Genomic DNA, 16,390 nt, shown 5'->3' on the forward strand with positions numbered 1-16,390 from the left:
TCAAAGCGGGTCAGGACCTGTGCCCGGCATGTTTGTCAACACTAGAGCAGTACATATTCACTCCATCACTAGGTCCCCCGCACCCTTTCCCCAGACACTGCAGTGAGCAAAAAAGCGCCACCATTTTTCCTATGTTAACCGAAATAGGAAACCAACCATTTTGTTTTCCAAAGCAAAAATGCTGTGCCCACCCCACTCCCCTCCTCCCCGCCAGAGCTGGGGCCCTCAAGGCCAGGTTGAATGTCCTTTGCTTCCGCCCAGAGACTCTGCGGGGTGGTGCCCGCCTGCACCCTCCAATTTCCGCCTTGGGCACCCGTCTCGTGGAATGTCTGGCGGAACCGAGTGTAAGCACTTCTGTTTACACTTGACCCCGCACTTTGCACACCCAAGCTGGGCGTGGCCCCAGGTGAGTTTGAAATACCCAGCAGAGTAGCCGGGCCCTCCCGCACGCAAAGCCTTTTCCCAACAGCCTCGGTCACCCGGAGCAGCGATTCTCCGGCTGCCGGGTGCGCCCCGGAACTCTCCCCCCGACGCTGTGCGGGCCGGCCCCGCCACAGCGGGCTCCCGGGCAGTGGGACAGAGCCTGCTCCAGAGGCGCCTCCAGGGGAGGTCGGGGACTTCCCGGCCGCGGGGCCTGCAAGTCCGTCCCCCGCGACGCGGGCTTCCTGCCTCCTGCCCGACATCGTGGGCGGACAAGGACTCTCGATTTCTGCCTTAGCGCCCAGGATCAGCTTATTTCAACAGTGTACCGTACTTGACAGTATCACGGATATTTTGACATCGGATTCTGACATCGACCCAATGAAAGGGTAGGCGATTATCTTATTCCCAATTTAAAGATGAAGAAGAAACGGAGGAGACATGACTCCCCCAAGGATCACGACTGGTCGGCAGCAGTCTAGACAGGACTCTAGATCTTGTACCCTATGCCAGGCAGTCGCTAAGGCCAGACTCTCAGGCAACTGCGTCTCCCGCCCAAAGCCCCTTTAATTTTGGCACTTCCCTTCCAGTCTCAGGAGGAAAAGAAAAGGTTAGGGGCCAGTAACACCGGCTAAGAAAGGAGGCTTCACAGTTGGGTCAAGTTTGGTGGGGGAAGAGCCTGCTAGATCCTAAACACTTGGAAGCAAGTCACTTCAACCCTGTGCCTCAGTTTCCTCATATGTAAAATGGGGGATAATAGGACCAACCTCAGAGGGTTGCTGACGGGATTTCTTAACACGATTTACATTCAGCGCCTTATATTTCGTCGGTGCTGTGTAAATCGCTTTTTCCTTGCTCTCCTGGAGCGCTCTGAACATCTAAAGTCTTGCAAAATTGTGAAGTCATTTTCTATATGACTGGAAAATCCAAGGTGAGGTGGGGAAGCGGAGAGAGGAGGCAACTTTGATCTGGCTGGAAGCAGATGTTACTGGGGGACAAGCAGCTGACATGAATAAAAGTCAAAAAAAAATCAGCGCAAAGAGCAGAAGGGCCAGTCGGTACACTGGGCAAACAGGACAGAGCCAGCGGATAGCTTTTTTGTGGCCAGACTTGGGCAGAAAGGAGCCAGATTGGAGGCGGTGGGAAGAGGGATGATCGCGTCAGGAACTTTAAGGGTCGTCAGGCCTCTTGTGCAGAGCACTAAGTGTTTGCCCCATGCGTGCTGGTTCCCAATCCTCAACTCCGGGAGAGCAAGGGATGCGTTCCTCCCTCTTGGCGGGGGATGTAGTGCGCAGCACAGAGGCAGGGGAAAGCCAGACGAGAAGACGACGCGGGCTGGAAAGCGGCGGCCTGGGCAGCGGCCAACAGCTGAGTAGTGGGAGGGAGCATCGCCCTGCGGACAAGCATCCCGCCGGGCGGGGGCTCAGCCAAAGGCTGGAATCTTCGCCTATCGCCTCTCTTCGGCCTGTGAGGCAGAAAAGGTCCCACCGAGAAAATGGTCACACGGCTCGGGAAAGGAGCTATAAATGTGTCTGGTGTTCTCGACCTGTGAGGTTTTACAACCAGACAGCAATCTTAGCCCGGCACTGGAGCGCAAGCCCGAGGGCGGCGTCTGCACGCTCTGGGACGGGCCGGAGCTGGGTGGGCCCAGCCTGGGATTGGCCTTGGCTTCTAAGTAGGAGCTTAGATAGCCTTATTTTTATGATCCTTAAACATTTAAAGCCTCGACTTTTGAAGAGGCAGCCCAGGAGCAAAGTGGCCCTCTGTCCCCCAGAAAAGGGGCACGGTCAGCCCCTTTAGGTGGAAGTCCAAGGAAGGCAGGGCAGATGGCCCGATGAGCCCCCACCCCACCTCTGCTGCTGCTGCTAATGGCTGTCCGTGTCCTTGGGATCGTCTGCCTCAGGGACGGGGGTGAGGGGCACTGCACCGCCGAGATCCCAGGAACCTCTGGCTGCTATACTGAAAAACTTCCCGTGGGCAGGGCTCTGGGGACAGAGAAGCTGGTAGAAGATTAAGTCCGTTCAGAGGACAGATGGGCCCAAAGGAAGTTTTTAGAAGATTTTGTGAGAAGAGGGTAAAGGGAAGAGGCTGGAGTCCATCTATTTGCCCAACAACCGTATGGTGAGCCCATGTCTACCGCAAGATACCAGGCCCTGTGCCGGATGCCCTAGAAGGACCCTTCCTTTTACAGGGAAGACACCAAGGCCTGGACAGGAGCCAGGATTGGCCCAATGTCAGTGAACTTGTAGGAGCCTAGCTGAGACTGGAAACCAGCTCCTAATTCCAATTTGAATGACGTGTGACCCTGTCCCTTCTCTCAAAGGTAGACATCACACACTCTGTCACACCCACGTCTTCCCCACCCTCCAAGCGAAGACCTATACCAAAGGGCGGAAGCCACCTCGCTTGACTGGGCGACAGTAAATCTTCGGAGCTCCTTGGCTTCCGGCCTTGATTGCCAGCCGCTTCTCCGGGTGTGGCCTAAGACGGCAGCCGGCTCCCCGGAGAAGGGGGCGCAGGCGGGCTCTGCGAGCCGGGGAGAGCGCGGCTGCCGGAGGTACACAACACACTAAAGGCACAGTCCTGGGTTTGGTCTGGGCTTCTTGACTTGGTCCTGGGACCCTCCGCAAGGACTGGTCGAGTACCCAAGCCATGGAGAGAGCCTGGGAGGAACGTGCGCGGGGCGCTCGGTCACGGCCCAGGATGGCGGGCGGCAGTGGCTCGGGTCAGACCCGGCGCTGGCTTTGCTTCAGGCTTCTCCGCCAGGGATCCGGGAGCCACGGGCTTCCGAGCAGACCGCGGCTTGTCGTCCGGGTCCGCGGGAGTGCCCGTCTGCCTGTCGCGGCTGTTGGCAAACTGCCTCTTGCAGCCGTCGAGTTCACGCTTGAACTGCTTTAGGCCTGGAAGTAGAAATCTAAACACTCACTCTGGATCCCTGGCGCCATGATGCAACATAAAAGAAGGATCATTACGTGTCCGCTGGAGACAAGGAAGTCCCCACATCAAAAGGACCCATTATTTTCAGGGTTTTTTTTTTTATACATACATGCATACCCTTTGCATCCAGCATTTCAGAAATTTCTATGTGATCTTCCGCTCAGAGACAGACACTGGTGTGGCCCGGGAGTCACAGCAAAATCCCAGCCCCTGTCAACTTGCTAAACCGAGGCAGGTGAAATTCTCGCGCCTGCATCCCTCCCTGTCCACAGGCTTTGGCGATCCCCGGCACTTGCATTGGGGCCACTTTCGCACTTGCAAACTTTGCGAAAGGCTGTGGCAATACCCCACCCTTTGTCTTACAAAGCTCGGAAGGGGAGCACTGCCCCTACGCAACTTCCCAGCAAGCTCCAAAGGCCTCTCTAGGGGCTCTAGGCAGCAGCAATTTTCTTCCTTGTGGTGGGGGGAGAGGGCGGGGGAGTTCCTCTTCTGTCCCGCGGCGCCAGGTGTGGGAGTCCAGGAAGGGGACTCTAAAGAAGCTACTAACCGGCAGGGCCTGCTCTCCACGGGGCAGTGCTGGGGGGCAGAAAATGAGAGGGAGCCACTGGGAACCGCGGAGCACCGAGCAGTGTTGGGCAAGGGTTTCAGCTGATCAGCATCCCAGCCACCGCGTGGAAATGGAGGCCAGGCTAAAAAGGGGAGGGGGCGTTGAGGGCCTTTTCTTCCCTTGTTTTAGAGTTAGCCTGAGGATCTGGTCGTTACAGAGGAGACCACTGGGAAGGGACTGAAGTGGGTAGCAATTTGCCCCCAACGAGAGAGACCCAGGGATGGGGGGGTGGGCAAAAATTCGAGGAAGCTGGGCACTTCCCTCTCCTCTCCCTCGGCTCCTGGGTGGATCCAGACCACTACCAACTAAGTCCTTTGCTAAAGAAAGATACTGGCTGGTGGGGGAAAGAGTTGCGCCAGGGCTCTGGAGGGAAGAATGTCCTAGTCCCGAGGAAATCGAACATGTGCACGGAGGGCGCAGGTAATCGGAGAATAGGATTCGGAGGGCATGTATGCATCAGTGTGTGTGAGTGTGAGACTGAGACAGAGAAATAAGAGACAGAGAGGCAGAATGGACAGATGGATCACACTGGACTATTTCGAAATGCCGAGTTTGGTCTATTCCATAAATGCATAAATGTCACACAGTTTTCACTTGTTCATCCCCTGAGACCTAGCCAAACCGTATTCTCTTGGTTCAAGTTCGAAGTGGAACTGGAAACAAAAGCAGGCAACGATTCCGGCGCTGCCGGAAAGGAGGACCACAAAGCCTCCTCCCGCGTCTCCCCTCCCGGAGCCGGGAAGCCAATGTGAAGATCAAAAGCTTCCACATCACCCTGGCAGGGCGCGCCCCCAGGCCTGACACAAGCGGACTGAGGGGACGGGGTGGGGGGGAGCGGGGGGGGGGAATCTGTGGGACTCTGGAGCTGGGCGGCTCCTGCCAACCCTTCCTCCCATCCAGAGAAGGCGCTGGCGTAAGCCCTTCCCCTTGCGGGTTCTGGGCAGCGGTTTACGAGTTTATATTTGGCCTTTCAGGGCCACCCGGGCCTGACCCGAGGCTCCGTTAAGTCCATCAGGCCAGTAAGCGTCCCGACTGGGGAACTATAGGCTCTGCCCAATCCGAGGCCACCAGTTGGTCCTAGCGGTGGTATCTCTAGGGACAGGGTTCCGCAAGCGCTGCTGGGGCCTAGGTAATTTTGTGGCCCCTTCAGGGCGGGAATGGCCTTTCCCAGAAGGCTGGGGAAGTCCCCCGAAAATCTGGGTATGATTGGGCAGGGAGAGGGCGACAGAGAGGAGAAAGCTGAGGCTTGCTGGAACCCAATGCCCTAGCCAAAGCCTGGGAAAAGAGAGACAGAGAGATCTCTGTCTTGGGGACGGCCGGCCCTGACTCCTGCCCTACACTCGCGAGTCCCACGGCTCTGGAGAGGAGGGCCCCACGACTCCCCGTAGTCGAGATATAGCGTCAGGCTGCGCTGGGTCTTGCTTTCCCGGGGCAGACGGGCCAGGAGGGAGGCAACTGAGCCTCGCCGATTCAAGCCAGTGGCTGCCGGGTGGAAGCTGTCGCGCGGCCATGACAAGCCGGGTCCCCAGCATTGATCCGAGTTGACGTCGGGATACCCCCACGAAGTGACCGCCACGTGAGAAAGCCTGAGCTGCGCACAATGCGCCGGCGCCTCGTTAGAGCCGGGCGGGCGCTCAGGGAGCCAGGCCTGCACTGTCCGTGGCCTCATCATTCATTTCCCTGGACGTGCTGGTAAAAATGCATCAAAACAGGCTGCGGAGCGCGGTATAAAAGCACAGCGGGATGAGCTGCTTTCCAAAAAGGATCTCAGTGATTGGACCGGGCTCGGTGTGATTGACAAGAGCTTAGTTTGGTAAAGGGAAGACACGCAAGCTTTCACAGCGGGATCCCTTTTCTAAAATATATCACACTAGCCTTTGAAAAGCGCCGCACACTATAAGGAAATAGCGTTTCACGGCTCGCTTTATGGTGCGATGACATTTCTTTAAAACACAGTGAAGATCAAAAAAGGGAGAGAGAGAAATAAAATGTGTTGCAAACACAATGTTTTAATTAGTTTATTCTGCGCGTTGCTTTTATCTGACGTATACATTGCGGGTTCCCCTTTAATTAAACAGCCCCTCTCAAGCGGTGGCGGGCAAGGAAGGGAAGCGAGGCGCTGCGCCCCTTCGTTCCCTTTAGAAAAAACGGAAGGGCTGGCCGGCCCCAGAGCTAGGCTCGCAGGCCCTTGTGCCCTCTGGGCCTGGATCAGCAGGCTGAGGCTTTGGGGCTTCGGGAAGCGGCGGGACCTGAGCACCGCACGGAGGCAGAGGAGAGGGAGGGGAAGAAGAGGAGAGGAAGGGGAGGAGGTTTCCCTCTCCAGGGAACAGAATGGAACGAAGGCCGTCGGAGTAGTTCGGGCTCTGAGCCAACCTCCGACCCCTCCCTCCTAACTCCCGGAGTCCCCCCCATCCCAGAGTGCCCCCCGCGCCCCCACCAGCAGCCATCGTCCCTCCTCCCCAGGAGCTCTCCAGTCTTCAGGTTTGGGCGGGTGGCGGGGAGCGATAGGCCAGGATAAGCTCAGGAGTCTCTACCCACTCGGACTTCCGGCTACTTCACCTTCTTTGGGTCCCAAAGTAGCGGATCCTCCGTCCCGACCAACAGGAAGAGGAGACTTCGCAAGCATCCGCTCACTGAAAGCGCGGGCGCCGCAGGCGCTGTTACAAGCGGCGACTCGAGAAAGGCAGGGAGAAGCTGTTGGTAGGATGTGTTGGGAGCCTAAGCAAGGCGAATTCTTACACACACACAAACACACAGAGACACACACACACAATAAGCTTACTTCTTGGGAAGCTCTGCAGACTTGAGATCACCAATAACCACCGTCTCCCTCCCACACACGCAGTGGCCTGGCTTCAGTCTCAGCCCAGCCCTTGAGCCTAACACAGAGCAGGCGCAGGCAGCACGCTCTCAACTGTATTTGCCACTCAGGGCGGTAGCTAGTGATGGTGGGCATGTTGTAGCCTTAAACTCAGAGGGCATTGTTTGTTCATTCTGCTGGTGAGACCAGAAAACTCAAAATATAAACCTGTGGTGTGAGGGAAGGAGGGGTTAAGAGGTGCAGATATGACCTTCTAGACAAACTCAAAACATAACCTCGCAAATTGATGTTAAGACCTCCTCTCCTGTCCAAATGTGTTCCTTCTACTGAAACTGGGAATGGAAGTCAAGGTTTTCAGCCTGGGAGCAGGGATGAGAGTGAGGAGAGCTACCACAGGGCTGGGATGCCTCTTTTCCGCCTTTCGTTCAGAGGAAGATTTCCTTCTAACATCTTTCAACTCAAGGAAATGAGACAGGAAGCAGGATGAGCTGCTAGATACCTCTGTAGCCTGTTTAACTATGCAAGTAGGTCTGCAGTGTTGCTTCTCTTTGGGAAAGGGGAAGACTCATTGCTTCTCCCACCAAATTTTTTTTCAAGTATTGGAGTTTAAATATTGGGCTTTGTGTAAATATCTGAAATTTATAATCTTCAATATCAAGGACTCCTTTTAAAATCATGTACACTCTCTATGTAATAGCACACATAAGCAACATATGTTATGGTCGGATGGAAGTTTTAAAACAACTTCAAAGACCATTTGATAATAATCAAAATAATTCACCTAATATGTAGTTTCTATGAATCAGAAAATTTGATATTACAGAGCATCTGCACAATATGCTCCCTCCATTATATTGCCTTCTAAAGGCTCTTCTTTAATTAAATTATTTGTGATGGATTGACAATATAAAAATAATCAACTAAAATTAACTGACATGTGTGATGACGAAATAGTGCCAAGGTCACTTTCAAAGCAGTCTGCCTCCCAACTTTTCTGAGCATTATACTCAAAATAATGATTTGAACCTACCAGAGCTGTAGGATAACAACATAGCTCAAGAAAGGAAGCTCATGTATAGAACTGAGCTGTAAAGCATTCTCTGTAGCTAGTCTTCCTTGCTCTCTCTCTCTCCTTCTCTGTATTTCAGGGAGTTACGGAATTAGAAAATTAATAATAATAAAAATAAATAAACCCCAATTGGCACCAAGTGATCTTTAAAATTTTTTAAAGGGGCCAAAATGTAAACAGTAATAAATGGAGTCCTTGAACTTGAAGACTTTATATTGCAAAAGAGGACAAAAGAATATAATGGGAGAAGCCACTCCCCAAATGAGAAAATTAATAAGCTCAAACTGGTTTCTTTTTTTCTCACAAAAAGATAAACCCTTCTATAAAAGTTCCATTTGGGCATTTATCCCAGCAAGCTCCAGTAACATATTTGGGTTAGAAGAGACATAACTAAGAGAGGCATGTTTTAAAAGATGATAAAGAATCTCTAATAGTTGCCCCAAACTTTCAAGTAATCAATATAGTATTCTAGATACACTTATTCTAAAACCTCAAAGCCCAGCATTTGTTTTTAGGGTATTAAAATGCTTTGCTGGTCTATGTGCAAGACTGAGTCATGACATCATTTACTCTTATCTCCCCTGCAACACCTAGGACAGTGTTTTGCATCTAGCAGGCAAGCTATAAACATTTTTTGAATAGAGTGAAGCCAGCTGATGTATTGCTCATGTGAATTTTTTTAAAAAGTTTTCTAAGAAAAAGAAGGTAAGTTTCAAATCGCTCTACAACTTGAACTGCAAGCACTTGCCTCCATCTCTCTCTGCCTTCCACAGCTGCAGGGAGAGACCCCTGGAGCCCAAACCAAACTGCACAGTCCCTAGACAGCTCTGTTCCTTACAATTATCTAGAACCTGAGAGGCGTAAGGCTCTCCTCACCATTTGTGGGGAGTCCACCTAAAGCAGGGTTGGGGGTTGAAGCAAAGAAAGTATTCCTGAAGAACAATTCCAAGTGAGAGGAAATGCCTCCCCATTCTCATCCACTTCTTTCTTCTGGATGGAGGTCAAGACTGGACTGGGTAAGATGGAGGGAAGTGGCATCAAAACAGCCCTTTTGTTCAAATAGTTCCATCCCTCACTGTCTTCCCGTGGGAATTTTGTTCTGTAACATCAGAAGTGTAATTCTTTAATTGAAATATAATCAGTGGGACCAGGCTCAAGAGCAAACCATTTCTTGACCAGAAACTCTTGGTTTCTCCCACCTCAGACCAGGGCACAGCGAGGGTGCATTTCTGGAAAGCAGAGTGAAGGTGAGGTTCTTCTTTGTGGCAACAGGTAGGGATAGCAGTCTGGAGTGGGGACTCCAAGTTTACTCTCAGAGCACACCAAGCTTGCGTATCTTAGACCTGGGTAGTGACGCCAGGGCCAAGAATGCGCCTGGGAGTAAAGAGGCTCCAGATATTGACCTACTCTAGCTCAGTGGTCCCCTCATTAGAATCACCTGGGGAGCTTTAAAACAGAGTACTATGGCACCCCTCCCTAGACCAAGAGATTCAGAAGTTCTGGGGTGGGTCTGGGCATCTGAATATTTCAAAGATCCCCAGGAGATTCCAAAGTGGGCCAGGGTTTCTAACCCTGGGAACCTGGCTCCGTTCTACTGCTTCTGGGGCAGAAGGTAGGCAACTCCTCCCTCTTCCAAATTTGAGGAGGTATGATGTCTGAAAAGAAAACTGGATGTTGCAGTTTAACTCTTTGAGAACCACAAAAATAACAGATCAGGCTGGAGCTTTTAAGTGTGTGCATAAAGGGAATGGGTCCCCCTCCACTCCTAGGGGATGTATGAGACACTGGAGAGGTCAGGCAAGTTTGTATCAATGTTCACAGTGGTAAAGTGCTATATAAACCACCAAGAAGGCTAGTTTGCATCAGTAGGCAGTAGATGCGCCCTTGGGCTTAGAGGCCCAAACCACTTCAGGAAGAAGGAAAAGGTGAGAAATAAGAATTACTGAATTTTTTGTAAAGTGGAAAGTGAGTATTTAGGTGATGAGGGTAGAGGGGTCTTCTGGAGTGTTCTCGAGGCCACTGAGCTGAGGACAGATTTGGCCTGTGGAGCTAGTACTGATGGAGTGAGGAAAAGAATGTTCTAGGCCGTGTTTTTTCCCTTTCATTTTATAGGTAGAGAAATGTGGGATGGGGTGGAGAAGCAGGAGAGGAGGAAACGGATGTCTGCTGATAAAACATAATTCTAAAAGGCCTTGGTCCTGAGGAAAACTTGACCTTTAGCCCTGGAAGGCTACAGATGGGCTTCTTCGCGATCGGTGTTGACTAAAGGGTGTGTGGAGGTTGGAGGAAGGACAGGGCTGCGCAGAGGAACCACAGGCTCTGGGAAGCACTCCTGTTGACCCCCTCAAGAGCCCATCGGATGTTCTTGCTCAAACCGACAGTGAGGAGGGAAAGAAGGCAAGGCACAGCGGTCTTTGCGGGCCGGGTTCGTGTAGAACTTAGACCCTGGGGAGGGGGCCCCAGGTGCACACGAGCGGAGCCAGTTAGGAAGGGACAAGCAGGGCACGACGGCAGCCTCCAGTCCCGCAGGGGCGGCAAGAGGTCAGTGCATGGGACCACGAGGCCTGCAGTGCACAGGTCCTTCGGTAGCATCCGCAGTGAATCAGGCCTTGTACTCAGTAGCACACGGGGTTTCCCTTAAGGGGTTAAGGACGCACTCTGAGCAGAGAGAGGCCTGAGCCCTAGGGGGGCGCGGTCTGGGACAGACAGCTTGGGAAGGTGCGCCCGCCTTATGAGAGCTCAGGGTTTCTCTTGGCAGGGCCATGAGGGGGTTCGCTTAAAATATCCTGTCCCCCACACAGTCTCACCAAGATGGCTCCTGGCCCTCCTGAAGAGAAACGGCACTCTCACTGAACTGGAATCAGAGTGCTACTCTGGCCTTCCGTGGGCTTGCTTTTCTTTTTTGGGCTTGCTGGGGTCACAGCGTCCCCAAGCTCATTTGCCACAAATGGTGCCTATGGAAAACCCTGGGCGCAGGAAGTCCCTCCTTCCCCACTCCCCTAAACACATGTTACCTGATCAGGCCACATCTCAGTGCGGAAACAATTTAGTTCATCTAGGCCCATCTAGGCCAGACACTTGAATTGGATGTTACCAGATAAGATACAGGTCATCCAGTTAAATTCAAACCTCTGATAAAGATGGGGTAATCTTTTAGTATAAGTATCTCCCATGCCGTATTTGGGATATACTTCTACTTTTTAAAAAAAATTGTTATTTATTTGAAATTCAAATTTAACTGAGCGGCCCAGATTTATACGCTAAATCTGGTGGCCCTACCAGAGTGGAGTGACTACTTGTGCCTGGAGGAACTGTCTCTATTTGCCAGCCTGGGCCAGGTTCAAAAGGTGAAGTGTAATCTACCAAAACTGAGTCTGAGGGGACAAAGGTTAAGGGAAGAAGAGGAACTGCAACCTTGTAGACAAATGACAAGTTCCTGATGGGGTCAGGGTTTGGGAGGGAAGGAGGCGGGAGACATACCTAAGAGGACCAGCTAAGGCACGAGCTGGCCAACTGGGTTGTTGGGAACATCCTAGAATCTTTATATTAACCTACCTTTATAGTTTAAAGGAGAGACATTCAGGGGCGGGGCCTGAAATCCTTGCCCAAGTGTACTGGCTAATGGCATTTGTCTGTGGGAGAAAGGGAGGGAGTGTTTCTCAGAGAGAAAGAAGAGGTGGATGGAGTCCAAGCCCTCCCTGAGTGGGCAGGGGTTTAAACTGGGGAAGAGTAGGGCTCTCTTCCTCGGAACCCCTCAGGCCTGGGGAACTGGGGTCGCTTCCCTCGGGCCTCCTGAAGGCAGGCTGCTCATCGGCCTTAGCCTGGACTCACATGCCTCCCTGGGTCTGGTGGCTGCAGTTGTCCCTCAGGGCTCAGTCATGCAGAAAGGGTCAATAAACTATGTATCTTTAGCCAAAGAAGAAAGACAATAAAACCACCCTCAGGGTCAAAGAGGTCGCCCAGTCACGGATTGAGATATTCACAACTCTTTTTCCTCTCCCCTCTCTTCTTGTCCCCTCTTTCTCCCTCGGCCTCGTCCGTCCTCCCTTGACTCTTTACTTTTCGCCTTTCTCCAAAGCCAAAGTTATCCTGGAAATAACTGAGGTGTGAGTCTGAAAAAAAATCGTGTCATGCAAAATGAAGCTTGAAAAGTAGGAAAGTGATGGTGGATCAAACCGACCAGTTAAGATAGCTAGCTTCCCCTGAGGCTGCCGTCCAACCTCCAGTCCAGGGGTCAGCAAGTGTTTTCTGTAAAGGGCAATATAGAAAGTATTTTAGGCTTTGCAAGTCACATTCAGGCTCTGTAGCATAATTTCCCCACCCCCTTCCTTCTCCTCCTCCTCCTTTTCCTACTTCTAACCCTTCAAAGATTGAAAAAAAAAATTCTTGGCTCCTGGGGCCATACAAACACAACGGGCTTTGGGCCAGATTTTGCTTCCAAGTCGCCAAATCACATTTAAGTTAGAAGTTAGTCTAATTCATCCCTACTCTGCCTTGTTTAGGGGTGGGGTGGGGGAGGAAAAGGGGAGAAGGGAGACCCCCATGCTTTGTTTTAATATCAAAGCCCTTTCCTCCCATCCCCTCGCTAGGAAAGGACTAGATGTGTGACTCCAAATCAAATACAAAAACCACAGGCAATCTGATTTTACAAAATGCCGTTCCTGAACTATATAAAGTTTCTTGGTAGCTGAATGAGCTGGGGACAGCATTCTTTCAGGTGGCAGGAATGCCTGCTCTCAGTTTGGGCAAAAGGGAAGAGAATTCACGTAATGCAGCATCTGCCCCCCTGGAGAAGTGGAGGGGAATGTTGGAACAGGCCTGGACCAGGTAAATGCAGCTGGGACGGTGGGGGCCCCAGACCCAGGCACCAGGGATGAGACTCACTGCCAGAAACCACGATGCGGACCAGAGGTACCCTTCCTGTCACCTTGGGTGCAGGGTCCTGTCTCCAGGCAGAGAAATAAGTAAATACCTCAGGATACTCGAAGGCTTCTTTCCACTTGTTTTGGAGCTGAGATCATTTACATTAGAACTAGAGGAGCATTTAGCAGCTAGAAGGAACTTGAGGTCCTGGATAAATGAGAGCTCCAAAGTGTCACGCAAGCTTTGCACCCCAAATCCAGTCTCCTTTCTCCATCTCTTCAGGTCTTTAGGGAAGGACTTGTAAACATAAATCAAGGGCATCACTGTATATCTCTGCCCCTGCCTGGGTCTCCCTTTCCCCTTGCCTGAGCACTTCCCACCTACAAGGGGTTCTGATCCCAAGGGGAGGGGAAGCCTTCCCATGTGGTTTGTCCTCTGGCACCCAGAGCCACTGCCAGGGTACCTTAGAGCCTGGAGGCCAGCGTCTATGCACCCCCAGGGCAAGAAAGGTATTCATTGGCGTCAGGACCTGGTGGGTCAGGACCACAGCTCACCATGAGCCTTGCACCAGACTTGGCTGGTGGCAGAGGGTTTCACTACATTTCCTGTATTTCCAGGGCTCGCTTCAGAATCTCAAACTGGAATCTGATAGCTCTCGTTCAACTCCTTGCCTTCCGCCAAGTTCAATCCTATTTACTTCAGCTTGTGTCTCTGAAGTTCAAATAACTATCTATCTATCTATTTATCTATCTGCACAGCCTTGATTGACACGTACGATGGATGAAAATGTCTCATTCCTGTCTGGTTTGCATTTCATTACATTGAGTAGTGATATGCTTTGGACCGCAGAGGACAAAGGCAAAACAGATTTTTTTAAAGGGTTGGTTAACAATATCCATTTGGTCATTCTATATTGAATTTTAAAGGTTTCTAGGGCTTATAAAATTTTTGTCATATGATGAGAGTGTAGTGAGTACTCTGATGTAGCCAATAAAATCTGAAGCCCAAGTGAGCGGTCAGCAAGAGTGTCCGTAGGTCCCGGAGCTCAGGAGATCGATACTTTAGCTCGGCCTCCAAAGCCAGTTAAGAGCTTTATCTTAGCATAAAAATAAAGAGTTAAAAACGCATTCCTTTCTCAGCTTTCTTCCCCCTTTATTTTTTATTGTGATTTGCAGTTTTTCTTTTAAAAAGATCTGGGACTCTGAAGAGAGGGTGGGGATTTGTATAAAGAAAGTGTCGTTTACCAGGGGGGAAAATGTGAATAATGGTGAGTTTCAAGGACACGTTTCAACGAGAAACACTTTGTGCTTCACTAGGAAGAGGCAAGGGCATGAAATTCAGTGTCTTGGAATAATTCCCTTCCTGGATTCAAAGATTCATTTATTGAAATAAATCAGGAAGCATTGGCAGAACGGAAATCCGCTTGCTGGGTTTAAAGGGTCTTTAAAATGTTGCGAGTGTTAGATTGCAAGTCTTTTCTAAATACAAAACAGAAGAAAAGACCGCAGTGTTTTCCTTGGACTTAAAGAAAATTGCTAGTTCTCCAACTTAGGCTAATTTCATGTCCACCACAGAAAATGTGTTTAGGAAGAAATTCTGCCCGATAGCACAACTGTTGTACATGTTTTGTTTTTTAGGCAGCGGGAGAGAAAAGTGCTGCAGAGTGGGGCTCTGGGTTGGATGGAGAAACTAGTTCGTCCCTACTGCCCCTCTGGACGTTCTGTTTCCCTCTTCCTTCTCCTAGATGGATCCTAAAATTCTGGCTCAAAAGCTTAGCTCCTTTGGCAGTGATCAGGTTCTCTAATTTTATTTATTGTTTCAGATTTGAGCATGAAAATAAATCTTTTTCCTATTTACTGTTTGAACTCAGTGTGAGGGAAAGGATCCCATTATATTTCCTATCCATACGGACATGTGGATATTTAGACCAGACCACATACAACTGGGGGACGCATAAAAGAGATTTATTGGTTAATTGACATCGTCTAATACACATGTAAACCCTAGTAAGCCAAAGCTGCCGAGGGAGCCTTGGTTCTGGCGTAAAATAAGAACCACGACCCCTCGGTTCCAGTCGCCCTGCCCTGCCCAGTCCAGTGACTCCTTTCTCCACCTGAGAAGCGGAGAAACGAGAGCTCCCTTCTGCCTTGCCCCAGCCTGTGTGCAGAAAAAAACTTTTTTTTTTCTTTGCTTTCCTCTTTCGGCCACCACTCTGCTCTCAGACTCAGCTCCCTAAAGCCCCCTGTCCCCCGAAGTTGTTCCCAGGGTCTCCTCCAAAACGTGAGTTGAGGGTGGGGGCTGCAGGTAAGCAGGAGAACTTCGCTTATTACTATTGCCCAACGGGAGTAGTTTGCTTGGGGGGGTCTCTTCTGCGCTGACTTGCTGTAACTGGAGATAGGTCGCTTTCTATCGTGTTTCCAGGGGCAGGGTTCCCCCTCCCCGAAAAGGAAACCTCCACCCAAAACAACCGAAATAGAATTGGAAATTGCCTGCCTCTGCCCTGCTGCTCACAAAGTCCCCAGCGTCGTCCTCTTAGGGGCATCCGGGGTCCCTGCGCCCCACTGGGCAACGACACCCCCTCAGAGTCGCACGCTCGCGCTGGGCCGGGCTGCCCCAGGAAGGGCTCCACCGCCCGGAGTTTTGGCCTGGCTAAACCGCCTCAGGTCGGCCCCTTAACAAGCATCACCCCTCCCCACTTCTCGGTTGATGATCTAATTGAATTATGCCTTTTTGTTCCAGGGACTACAGAGCACGTGCTGGAGGCAATTAATTATCGGAATGTGGCCATATCAAAACGGACACTGGGCACCGGGTAGGTCAGCGGCGGCAACATCCCCTGCCCCGCGCTCGGGACCCCTCCCCACAAAGGGACAGCCGAGGCTCCCTCCGCCGCCCTCCTGCCTCGGCTCCTCGCCCGGCTGCTGGCCCGGACTTCCAAACGCGCAAGGCCCCATCTTCTCCGGGTACCTGGCGGGGCTCCCCGGAAACCCTCGCATCCGCGCTGGCCGGGCTAGGGCTCGACAGCCACCTCTTCCCCGCCCCCGAGCCCTGAGCCCCGCTGTCCTCTGGACCTGCGCCGGGAGGAAATCCAAACTTTTTAAACCAACTACGCACCCAGGGTCCGTGGGGGTTGGTGGGAGGTGAAGAGAGGTAGAAGGAAGGAAGAATATAATGGGGGAAGGGAGAAGAAAGGGGAAAAAGAAAGAAAAGCAGTCCTCCCTTTTGGTAAACCTGACTCCAGGGAATTCATTTGCATGATTTAGCCGTATTTGTTCTTCTCTGAACGCTCCCCCCACCTCTACCCTCCCCGCAAAGAAACCCTCTGCTGAGCGACACTGAAACCAGTCTTGGAGAGCCTATTTTCAGTAGATGTAATAATTTAAGTCAGCAGCGAACTCACCTTCCAACCTGGGGAGAGAGCTCTGATGTAGAGGGAGAATTGGGGCGAGTTTGAAAGGAGGGGGTGACTATGGTAAGTGTGCTACCGGCAGGGTTTCCCCTCAGCAAACTGGCAGAGAAAGGTGAAGTCCTGACCAGGCCAGGCGGATTGGGGGGCAGGAAGTGAAAGGCTGTAGTTATAAAGCGCTGCTTGAGGCGGTCTCTCCAAGCGTCTCTGAACTTGATCAGATGTTCTGTTTCCTACAGAGAGATGGCGGCCAGGCTCTGAGGCTGC

Source organism: Vicugna pacos, chromosome X (genome assembly GCF_048564905.1).
Source record: "Vicugna pacos chromosome X, VicPac4, whole genome shotgun sequence".
Taxonomy (NCBI): Eukaryota; Metazoa; Chordata; class Mammalia; order Artiodactyla; family Camelidae; genus Vicugna; species Vicugna pacos.